We start from the raw sequence: 11,277 nt of genomic DNA, 5'->3' as shown, positions 1-11,277 counted from the left end.
AGATACTGCGGCATTTCCTTTCCCCCAAAACCAGTTTTTATTATTCAATTTTCGCGAGTTAACATCCTCGTGGACCATAGCGACCAAATGGCCCTTTCCATTTGATAGACAATTATTCGATTGGCTCTAAGAAGCTAATTTTTGACTGGTCACTATAATGGTCCCAACAATTGCGGGAAAAAATGATTTTAGAAGCGTTTTGTACGGAAATAACCTTACGAGGAGAGGCACTTGACTCGTCTCTTGGTAGGGTGTCGGAGAGAGAGCGGGCAAAGTCAAGCTTGGCGCTTGAATGCCTCGGTGTTTTCACTGGTGATGACATCGACAATTCCCCCTAGCCCCGACCTTGACTCGGATGCCCTAACTCCATCTGGTGCTGCGCTCGACATGCTGTGTGAAGATATTTCCTTTGCTCCACTGGCGCCCCACTTCCTCCGAATCAACGTTCCCAACTCTTCGTGCTGCCTCATCAATTTCGCTCCTCCTTCCATTAGCACCAGCCCGCTTTGTGCTGCACATCAAACAGCGCCTACCACATTGACAACAGTGACCATGCATCGCTGCTCCAGAGCCCATATCGTGTGTCCTCTACTGACCACCCAGTTGTTGAGGAACAAGTTGAGGCGGAGTGATCGAGCAATCTAGCAGTCCGTAGGCCTCCCCTCTACGGCTGCTTAAGGAAGACGGTTCCATTCGATTCTGCGTCGATTAGCGCCGCCTAATTAAGGTCACGCACAGGACCGCCTTACCTCTTCCCTTATTGATAACATTCTGGACTGTCTACAAGGGCCCAACTGTATTCCTCTGTTTTCACCGACCGAAGTACACCGGGACGCACTTGGTGTGGACCTCGGCACTGTGCTTGCCCAGAGAAAGTCTCGGTTCTACGAGTACGCTGTTGATCATGCCAGCCGTGAAGAATTCGCACCATACACAGTGGTGGCTGGGTCAAGACAACGTTTATTGCTTTGATGCGTGTTAATATAGGCATTGTGCGAAACAATTAGATTGGTTTAGTTTATAGGGGTTTAACATCCCAAAGCGACTCAGGCTATGAGAGACGCCGTAGTGAAGGGCTCCGGAAATTTAGACCACCTGGGGTTCTTTAACGTGCACTGACATCGCACAGTACACGGGCCTCTCGAATTTTGCCTCCATCGAAATTCGACCGCCACGGCCAGGATCTAACCCGCGAATTTCGGGCCAGCAGCAGAGCGCCATAACCACTGGGCCACCGCGGTGGCTCGAAACGGTTAGAGAAGGAGCGTGAGGAGGACAGCGGCGGTAACTGTTGCCGTAAGTGTGAGGAGGAGGACAGCGGCGATAACTGTTGCCGTAATCTGGCGTGACGTCATTCCGATGTAGCATCTCGTTCACCCTACGATACATAGCGGTCTAGGGGTTTTAGTGTTCTGCTCGACCAGCGCAGTGCTGGAGTCGGGGTGCTTGGGGCAGAATCGGGTATTCCTGGCCCCTGTCCCGGTGTCCCAACTACATGGGGGTTCGCGGTTCCATCCTGGCGCTCTCACGGCTCCATCGTCCCGGACGTGCTCCCCCACACGTGGCTTGATCTGGTCGATGTGTCGACTAATGTTCTCCCCCTCTGGGCTATCGGCGTTCACCACGCGAGTGCCGTCGGATGACGTGATTCGGGCTGGGTTTGGTTTGCTTTATGAGGGTTTAACGTCCCAAAGTGACTCAGGCTATGAGGAACGCCGTAGTGAAGGACTCCGGCAATTTCGACCACCTTGGGTTCTTTAACGTGCACTGACATCGCACAGTACAGGGGCCTCTCGAATTTCGCCTCAATCGAAATTCGACCGCCGCGGCCGGCATCGAACCCGCGTCTTTCGGGATAGCAGTCGAGCGCCATAACCACTCAGCCACCGCGGCGGCCGGTTATTCGGGCCGGGATCCATGGCTCGCCTCGCCCGAAGTTGTTTACCACGAAAGGTTCCCACGGCCGCAACACACCAGGAACGTGGCGGTCAACTGGAGACTGCGGAGCGAGAGGCCCTAGTGGTTCCACTGCGTTGTCCAGTCTAGAACGGAGCTCATAGCCCATAAGGAGTTTTTCTGGGGTACAGCCCCCGGCCTGCGGCGTCCTTCGGTACCTATGGCGAACTTCCTTGCCAAGTGTGTTTTCGAAAACTCATGGACGTTATTCTTTAAACACTGTTTTACAGTTCGCACGGCGCGTTCCGCAAGCCCGTTGGACTGCGGATGATACGGTGTTGTCCGGAGATGTGTTATATTATTCAGCTTCATAAACTCTCGAAATTAGGCACTTGTAAATTGCGGGCCATTATCAGAAACCAGCGTCCGGGACAATCCGAACGTGCCGAAGAAGGTGCGCAGGGCTTCTATGGTGGCGTCGGTTGTGGAGCTTTTCAGGGGTACTGCTTCGATCTATTTACTATGTGAATCCACAACGATCAGTAGCATGTGTCCATCTATCGGCTCCGCAAAGTCAATATGCAGCCTAGCCTGGACCAACGCTCGCCCGTTTCTGGCCATGCGACCGGCGATTGCTTGGGGGGCATAGGCGCGGCTTGTACGCAACTGTGACACGACTTAGCCGTGTTCTCAATCTCGTTATCAATCCCGGGATATCACAGCAGGGAGCGGCCTAGCCGCTTCACTGAGCAAATACCTTGATGGGAATAATGCAGCAGGTGTAATATTCCCGCTCTTGCGCGGTTAGGCATGATTACGCGTTGGCCCAGGTATAGAAGCCCATGACTCCACGTTATCTCAGCCTTCCAGTTGATGTATGGTCGCAAATGCAGGTCCTTGAGCCCCCAAGTTTCTTAGCCATCCTTCCCGCAGCCATTTTTGCACCTTTGCTAAGTCGCCATCGTGCGAGGTGAGAGCGACCAGTTGCTTCGCGGACATAAACACCGTCCTTGAGGTTTTCCGTCAGCAACACATACTCGCCATCCCCGGTTTCTTCCAGTGTCTCTCGCTGAGACGTTGCGGAAGTAGGAAGTCGGCTAAGGGCGTCTACTGGAACGTTGTCCTTTCCCGGCTGGTGTTTGGTGACGTAGTCATATGCACTCAGCCGCAGGGCCCATCGCTGGATTCCGGCGGCGGCCATTACTGGTGCAGCCCAATCTGGATGAAAAAGTCCCATAAGAGGCTTATGGTCTGTCAACAGTGTGATTGGCTTACCGAGTAGGTTCTGTCGGAATTTCGAGACCCCAAAATCTAGAGCCAGAGCTTCGCACTCCAGCTGTGAATAATTTCGCTCGGCTTCGGTCAGTACCCGAGAACGAACGCGTATGGGCTGGCGCACCCAGTCCTCGACATCGTGAGAAAGCACTGCACCGATCTCATGCGGGGAGGCATCGAATTCCAGGACAAGGAGCTTGAGCGGGTCAAAATTAGCCTGGAAATCAGCGGACTTGAGGAAGTCCTTCACATTGCTTAACGCCCGTTGTTGACGGGGGCCCCACTCCCACCTATAGCTTGCTTGCGGAGCAGTTGATACAGTGGGGCCACGGCTGTAGAAGCATTGAGAAGAAACTTGTGGTGATATGTTACCATGCCCAGATACGACCTTAATTCTGAGAGTTTCCGCGGCGCCTGCATCAGAAGAATGGCCTCCACGTTTTCCGACTTCGGTTGCCGTCCCTCAGCACTAATTCGATGTCCCAGGAAATTCACCTGTGTTCGACGGAACTTGCACTTGTCCTCATTCAAGCGCACGCCGTTTTCCCGAAACTGCAGCAATACTTAATGCAGTGTGGCGCGGTAATTGTTTCTCTGCGATACTGACGTCGTCTAAGTAGACCTGAACCCAAAGGAAGTCCTAGCAAGACGGTCTCCGTGCGGCGTTGGAACACTTCCGGCGCGGAAGCCACTCCAAATGGCAGGCGAGTGAAGCTAAACAGTCCCTTATGCGTGTTTATGATCGTAAGTTGCATGACTTCCTCGTCTAACGGTAGCTGATTGTAAGCCTCCCGCAAATCTATCGTAAGGAAAACGTGACCACCGTTCAACGTTGCCAGGATATCGTTTACCCGGGGCAAAGAATATTGCTCAGTGTGACAAGGTTTGTTTACCATGAGTTTAAAATCACCGCAGAGGCGAATGAGACCGTTACGCTTTACTGCCGGCACCACTGGTGCGGCCCACTTAGAATGAGGCTCAGGGACAGTAATTCCCGCGGCCAAAAGGTGCTCAAAGGTGCTCAAGTTCAGCGTCTACCCTCTGAGGAAAGTCGTATGGAACTTCGCGCGCTTTCCAGAATTTCGGTACCACGTTGTCCTGCATCTCAAAGTGTACCGGCGGACCCCTGATGAGACCTAGGCCTCGGGCGAACACGTCAGCGAATTCTGTCGCCAAACGGCGTACGTTAACATCGTCCGTCCCGACGAAAGGCCTGCGCTCACCGGTCGTGTTCACGTTCATTACTGGCGCTTCCAGCATGTTAAACGCCTGGATCAGGTCGCGTCCGCACAGGTTGAGGCCGGAGCAACCGAGGACTGTCAGGGATTAGTCCGTCGACCGGTTTCCGCACGAAACTTTAAGCTTGAGCTATCCCCGAACGGGAAGCCTTCCCAAGAAGCAAGTGAGTTTCAATGGCGAATCACGCAGCTTGGGCCACACTGTTTTGTTTTGCTCATAGGAGGGCCATGTGATGACTGACATTGGTGACCCTGTATCGATCTGCATGTCCACTGGAACGCCCCCCCCCCCCCCCCCAATTCAATCAATGTGCGTACAATGGGTTCCGTGATGCCGACGTGGCTTACATGACTGTCCGCTGCTTCCAACGCAAATATACCGTCCGTGCCCAAAGATGTGCTCTCCTCCCGAGACGATAGGGTATTTACCTGACGCGACAGCCCTGGTGGCCCTTCAATGAAATCTCTCTCTCGACGGAAACAAGCTCGGGCGATATGGCCCCGTTGTTGGCACTTGAAGCACGTTGCCGAACGTAACCGGCAATCCTCTGATTCGTACCCTTTCGCTCCGCAGCGGCTACACGATGTAATCCGTGGCCAGTTTCTTGGGCGATAAGACTGTCCTCCCATCGCATGTACGTCGGGAGTAAAAAAATATTAGCACTAACCACTGACAATCAGAATTTGCATATCGCACCACGCCGCGCTGCGGTTTGCAGACCTGCCTATCGGGTCGTTTCCATGTTTGCAGCAAGGGGGGAGACGGCAGGAAGTAAGCTTCATCAAGCGTGCCATCGCCCGAGCCGACCCTACGTGACTGTGCATGCGGCATTTATTCTGGCTCGGTTATCATAAGCAAAGATGGCTTGTTTTTATTACTGTTTTTTATGTCCGTGATGGTTTGTCAAAAGGAACTCGCGGGAACAATAGAAGATAGCGCTGCTTTTAACCAGTATTACACAAGCTCGAAAACAGATAGAGTTTATTTTCCCGGTGCAACTAATTCACACAAGTCACTTTGTTGGGAAAGTGTAGTAACTATATTAACAGGAGCACTATCCCATCAATTCAGGAAAAGAAGTAAGAAAGATAGCCAGCTCGCTGTCGTGATGCGAGAGCAAACACGTCGTTGCACTAATAGCACGCACAGGCCCCACCGACCCTCACAAAGCTTTGAAGGCGCTCAGGGAAGGAGTCAGTCAGGCTGCTGGCAAGGTCAGGAAGAGCCTGGAGCCTGCTTCAATCCTTTTGAACCACAGCCCAAAGGATATCTGGCGATGACTCCTGGAGCTGCCTTTTAGCTAGTCGCTTTTTCAGTAACCTTCTTATATTTTCAATTACGTTCAAATCTGCTCCCTTCGGAGGCCATGGCAGCTCTTGGATGCAGAGCTGTTCAAGCAGTTACAGAGCGCAGCACGTCTGAGGATGCTGGCAAAAATAACTGTCAAACAAGCAAAAAAAACTATACCATTCTTAACCAGTTGCCTGCGGGAGCAAGGTTGCGCTAAAAAAAGAAAAGCGACAGAAAAATAAATTTTTCTGGGCCGTGGCAGTCCGCTCAACCCCCCTGATAATGTAGAATGGGAACGGCCTGACACTCGTTATCAATCTGGATGGATGGATGGATGGACGGACGGACGGACGGACGGACGGACGGACGGATAGATGGATGGATGGATGGATGGATGGATGGATGGATGGATGGATGGATGGATGGATGGATGGATGGATGGATGGATGGATGGATGGACGGACGGACGGACGGACGGACGGACGGACGGACGGACGGACGGTCGGAGGGATGATGGATGGATGGATGGATGGATGGATGGATGGATGGATGGATGGATGGATGGATGGATGGATGGATGGATGGATGGATGGATGGATGGATGGATGGATGGATGGATGGATGGATGGATGGATGGATGGATGGATGGATGGATGGATGGATACGGCTGAACCCTTTAAATCGGGCGGTGGCTCAAGCCACCTAGCCATGACTTATGAAATTTTACTCTTCTCTAGATTTTAGCCACCAGTCAGATAACCTTCGCTTGGTTATTTCTACCCGCTTAAAATTTACCTTCACGGTCCTTATACCCCAATGCCTTGGATAAATCAGCTCCGGTGATTTGCACTGTAGAGTGAAGCCCTTTACAGAAAAGTATCAAGTGTTCAGCTGTTTCCTCCTACTCTCCGCACGCAACGCACAACGTGTATATCTCGTGGTACCTGACTCTATATATCTTAGTCCGCAAGAGTCCCGTCCTGGCCTCGAACAACAAAGAGCTTCCCCTACAATTATCATAGACATTTTCTTTGGCAATTTCCTGATTAAAAATATTCTATGTTCCCAGTGCTGATTTCATCAGCATCCCTGTTTTCAACGGACCTCTTTCTGTTTCTTTAACCTTTTTCTTAACCGATAATTGCTGATTTGCCCCCGTACTGCTGTTCAGATATTAGCTTGTCAATTTTCTAGTTCGCTTTCTCTATTTCGTATCACCATTCCTTAAATACAGGATTCTGAAAACTTTCCTAGCCAACTGATTACCCCCCCTTTTTCTCAATCGCTCCTCAAATGCTATCTTACTGCTAGCTTCTCTGCTGTCGAACGACTCCCATCCCATATCACCCTGTACCCCCTGATTTGTTGTATTACCATGTGCTCCCAAAGCAAGCCTCTCCCTACACCGCGTTGTTTGATTTCTAACCTTGCTTGAACATCTGGTCTCATGCACTGGACAGCAATACCGAAAGTCAGGCTAGGAACCATCACCCATTTCCAGACCCCTTCTACCACTTCATACCTATTGTAATTCCACAGTGCTCTATTTTTTCATGACAGCTGCATTGCTACTAGCTTTATTCATTACATATTTTTCATGCTCTGTCAGATATACTCAGCACCGTCTTTTATCCACACCCCAAGATACTTGTACTCATCCACTACTTCTAGCGTGAACTCCTGTATTCTATGCTCGCCGACCTCTTTGTTAAATATCATGACTGCAGATTTTTTCTTACTAAACTTGAAACATAATCTATCTCCCTCGGTACCACATATGTCTATCAGCTTCTTTAAATCTTCCTTGTTGTCAGCCATTAGTACTATACATTCGGCGTATATTAGTCCCGATAATGACTTTTTAATCAATTCTTCTTGCTTGAAAAAAGAAAGGTTGAAGCCTAGTCCGCTCCTCTCTAGCTTGGCCTCCAACCCTTGCAGATACAACATGAACAACAAAGGAGACAGAGGACATCCTTGCCTAAGCCCCCGCTGTATCTCTGCAGGCTCTGATACATTTTTCTCCCATTTTATAAGCACTCTGGTACCTTTATATATATATATATTTTAAAAGCTTAATCACTCCCTCTTACACATCCAATGTGCCCAGTATGTCCCACAGATACTCTTGATTAACGTTGTCGTAGGCTCTCTTAATATCCATAAATGCTAGCCATAGGGGCCTGTGTTCCTTTTCAGCAATCTCTATACACTGCGTCAATGAACACAGATTGTCCTCCTACCTCCTTTGTTTCCGGAACCCATTTTGCAGCTCCCCTAGAACCCCCTCGTTCTCCACCCAAGCCTGCAATCTGTCCATTATAATCTGCATCACCACCCTGTAAACCACTGATGTCACTGTTATGGGACGGTAGTTACGTCAGTTTTGTCCTCCTTTCTCTTATATAATATGTTCATTCTACTTAATCGTCATTTATCGCGGACTTTCCCATCCACTATCATTTTATTCACTACCTGTATTAATGTTGCTCGGAATTTGGTCCTATCTTCTTTATTAACGTAATCAGAATACCATCTGGTCCTGTTGACGTGCCACTAGGAACCTTCATTTCTGCCCTTTCCCACTCGCTTTGTTCAAGTGAAGATATTGCAGTAACCGATCTATCCTCCTTCGATAAATTATGTGCAACATTTATTTTTGTATATTTTTCTGTCATCCCTGTTCCTATGTGTTTTATCGCTTCATGCCCTTCTAGTCGAATACCCTGATCTGTAAAAATAAACCTTTGTTCTAGCCTAGTCTTATTACTGTTTGCATTTAGATGCTTCCGGAATTTTGTAGCTGCTTTTCTATCCATTTTATTTACTTTTGAAATTCATTGGGCGCCCTTTCTTCTAATGTTCTCATTAATAAAATAGGATGCTCCCTTCTAGACTTTATGAAGATATCCCACTTTCTGTCTACTACATCTTCTGGTTCCCCTCTCTTCTTAGAATATCTGTGTTCCCTGGACGCTTCCTGACGTTTCTCTATCGCCCTCTTGACCTCCTCATCCTTCCAACTCTCTTGTTTGCGTCTTTTCCCTTTTAGCTTTACTCGCACCTTAGCTAGCTCTAGCTCCAGTAATCGAGTTAAGTTGCTTCGTCCCACGCGTGCTAATATTTTTTTACTGGCTTCCTTCAGCAGCGTGGTTCCTTACTGCTGTGCGCTCGATTCTGCCATTTCGGCTGCTAGGACGATTTCGTCTGCTTCACTCCTCGTGAGCTTCGGCTTCGCAAGCAACTGTCGACGCACATCTGCGCTTTGCAGCCCACAAACGATGCGATCTCGCAGCATTCGATCCAACGTTGCTCCAAAATTGCGTGTGTCCGCTATTTGACGAATAGCAACTGTGAAATCTTTGACAGGCTCGCCTGGCAGGTGATCGCGTGTTTAGAACTCGTACGACTGTGCTATTTCGTTTAGTTGCGACGAAAAGCGCTGCTGCAAAAAAAGCTACCACTTGGGCCTAAGAAAGTTCGTTAACCTTGTCTGGTGCGCATCGACAACTAATTAAATACACGGTGTGGGTCGTCAGCGCTGCAGCCGACAGTGCCCGCTTCTTCTTGTCGTCCGTGACGCCATTACCTTCAAAGAAGGCCTCCAGTCGAACTTGGTAAGCTGACTACTTGCCCCTCGTCTCGTCAAACTGCGGCGGGCTGGCATATCCTCCCATCGTGGCGAAGGCTGCGGCGTACTAAGAGGGCGGCCCGTTGTTGTCCCATCCTCGTCACCACTGAAGAATCCGCACCATACACAGCGGTGGCTGGGCCAAGACAACGCTCATTGCTTTGAATCGTGCTAATATAGGCTTTGTGCGAAACAGAGAAGGAGTGTGAGGAGGAGAGCGGCGATAACTGTTGCCTTAACCTGGGGTGCCGTCAATCGGATGTAGCAAGCCGCATCCTCACGAAGGCCAAATCCAACTACTCTGCGACGGAAAAAGAGTGTTCGGCCATTGGTTGGGCACAGGTCAAGTTTCGCTCTTACATTATTGGGCTGTCTTTTGGCGTGCTCACGGGCTACCATGGCCTTTGTTGACTTTCATCTTTGAGGGACCCGTCCGATCGCTTGTCCCCATTGGCCCTACAATATGACATCCGAGCCGTCTACCGGTACGGCCGCAAGCATCAGGACGCCAATGCTTTGGCTCGCTTCTCGCTACCGGCCGAGATTCCCAGCTCTGGAATCAGGATGCCAAACCACACCTCCACCGAATCTAACAGGACGTTTGGCGACGCTGGGATAAACGGAGAAGCGGTGGAAACAGTCTGCAGTTAGCCAGGTCGGGCAGGCTCCCGCCCTCAAGTATGGCAATTCGGCTTGGCGAATTGAAATCTTCTTCTTTACAGAGTGTGTAATTTAAAGCATGCTCAAGACTCGTTTTTCTTTTTAGCAACTACAGCAGATAGGCAGTTTGGAATTGTGTTTTTATTCCCCATTTCTCTCTTTTGAACGACCTAAAATTGTTATATTTAGATTTCTTTATTCAGAACTTTTACTGAAAACATGTTTGTTTTTTTTATTTCGTTACATATATGTTGCTTATCAACTGTTGCGTAACCAACTTTTACATCCTATTTTATTTACCGTACAACTTATATGATTGACAGTTCGTGAGGACAACTTCCGTCTACAACTTCCGTCCACGCGACTCAGGAGTCAAGGAAGGCTTACGCCTTAAAAGAAGCGCACTCCATTATGTTATACTTGCCGATAGGAAAAGGAATTTCCAAGCTGCCTAATATATGCCTAGGCACAAATATAGTGGAAATATTCGACTCTGTAAAGATCCTTGGTGTCATCGTTTTAATGTGCTTAATATGAAATAAACACATACAAGACCTTTGTTCTAAAGTATTCTCAGCGAGAAAGTCTTATGGAGATTAAAAAGCATACATCCCGAAAAACTTAAAATAGTGCTTTACAATTCCTTAGTCTTGTCTATACTCCCATATTTTAACCGCGTTTGGGGTACAACTGGCATCGCAAGGTTTTCTAACCTGTACTTACTTCAGAAAAAAGCCTTGAGATCTGCAGCAAACGTTCCTTACCATTATTCTTCCCATGATCACTTTTTGCGATATGATAATGCTCCAGTTTTCAAAATGCATAGTTACTGGTTGCTGACATACTTCAAGTCCTCTGTTAAAACCAGCGGTAACGTATTAGGTTAACATCTTTCTCATCTCCACTCACAATCATTTTCGACATTTGCTGTGTCCTTAATAACAGTTTAAAATGTTGGTAAAACTTGTGCGTTTTCTTTTTTTTTCAGAGCTTTGTTAGAAGCTAGTTCTTAAGTGCAGGGTAGAAGAAGCGTTCTGCGATTCGTGTTTAGACTTGTCATTTGCAGATTACTTGTTACTGGCTGGATCGAGAGCGATAAAACGTTGTTAGATTGGGAGTGAGGGTCATAAATATGCTCCGTTTCTTCGAATAAACAGTTGGTAGTGTGCGCATGTGTTCTCATTTTATTTCTTGTGATGTCATCGCGGCGCCACAGTTTTTTCAGTGATGCACAAACTCGCCTCACAGTCCGTCATTGTAACGTATCGGTATGAATGCCAATTTGT

At 48.7% G+C, this 11,277-nt stretch overlaps 1 pseudogene; it reads right to left on the bottom strand.

Moving 5' to 3' along the window:
• Positions 1-2,749: 2,749 nt before the first annotated feature.
• On the bottom strand, positions 2,750-9,377 carry LOC144129466 (uncharacterized; annotated as a pseudogene).
• Between the last annotated feature and the right edge of the window lie 1,900 nt (positions 9,378-11,277).

Source organism: Amblyomma americanum, chromosome 4 (assembly GCF_052857255.1).
Source record: "Amblyomma americanum isolate KBUSLIRL-KWMA chromosome 4, ASM5285725v1, whole genome shotgun sequence".
Lineage (NCBI taxonomy): Eukaryota > Metazoa > Arthropoda > Arachnida > Ixodida > Ixodidae > Amblyomma > Amblyomma americanum.
This window is presented reverse-complemented; position numbering and strand designations above follow the sequence as displayed.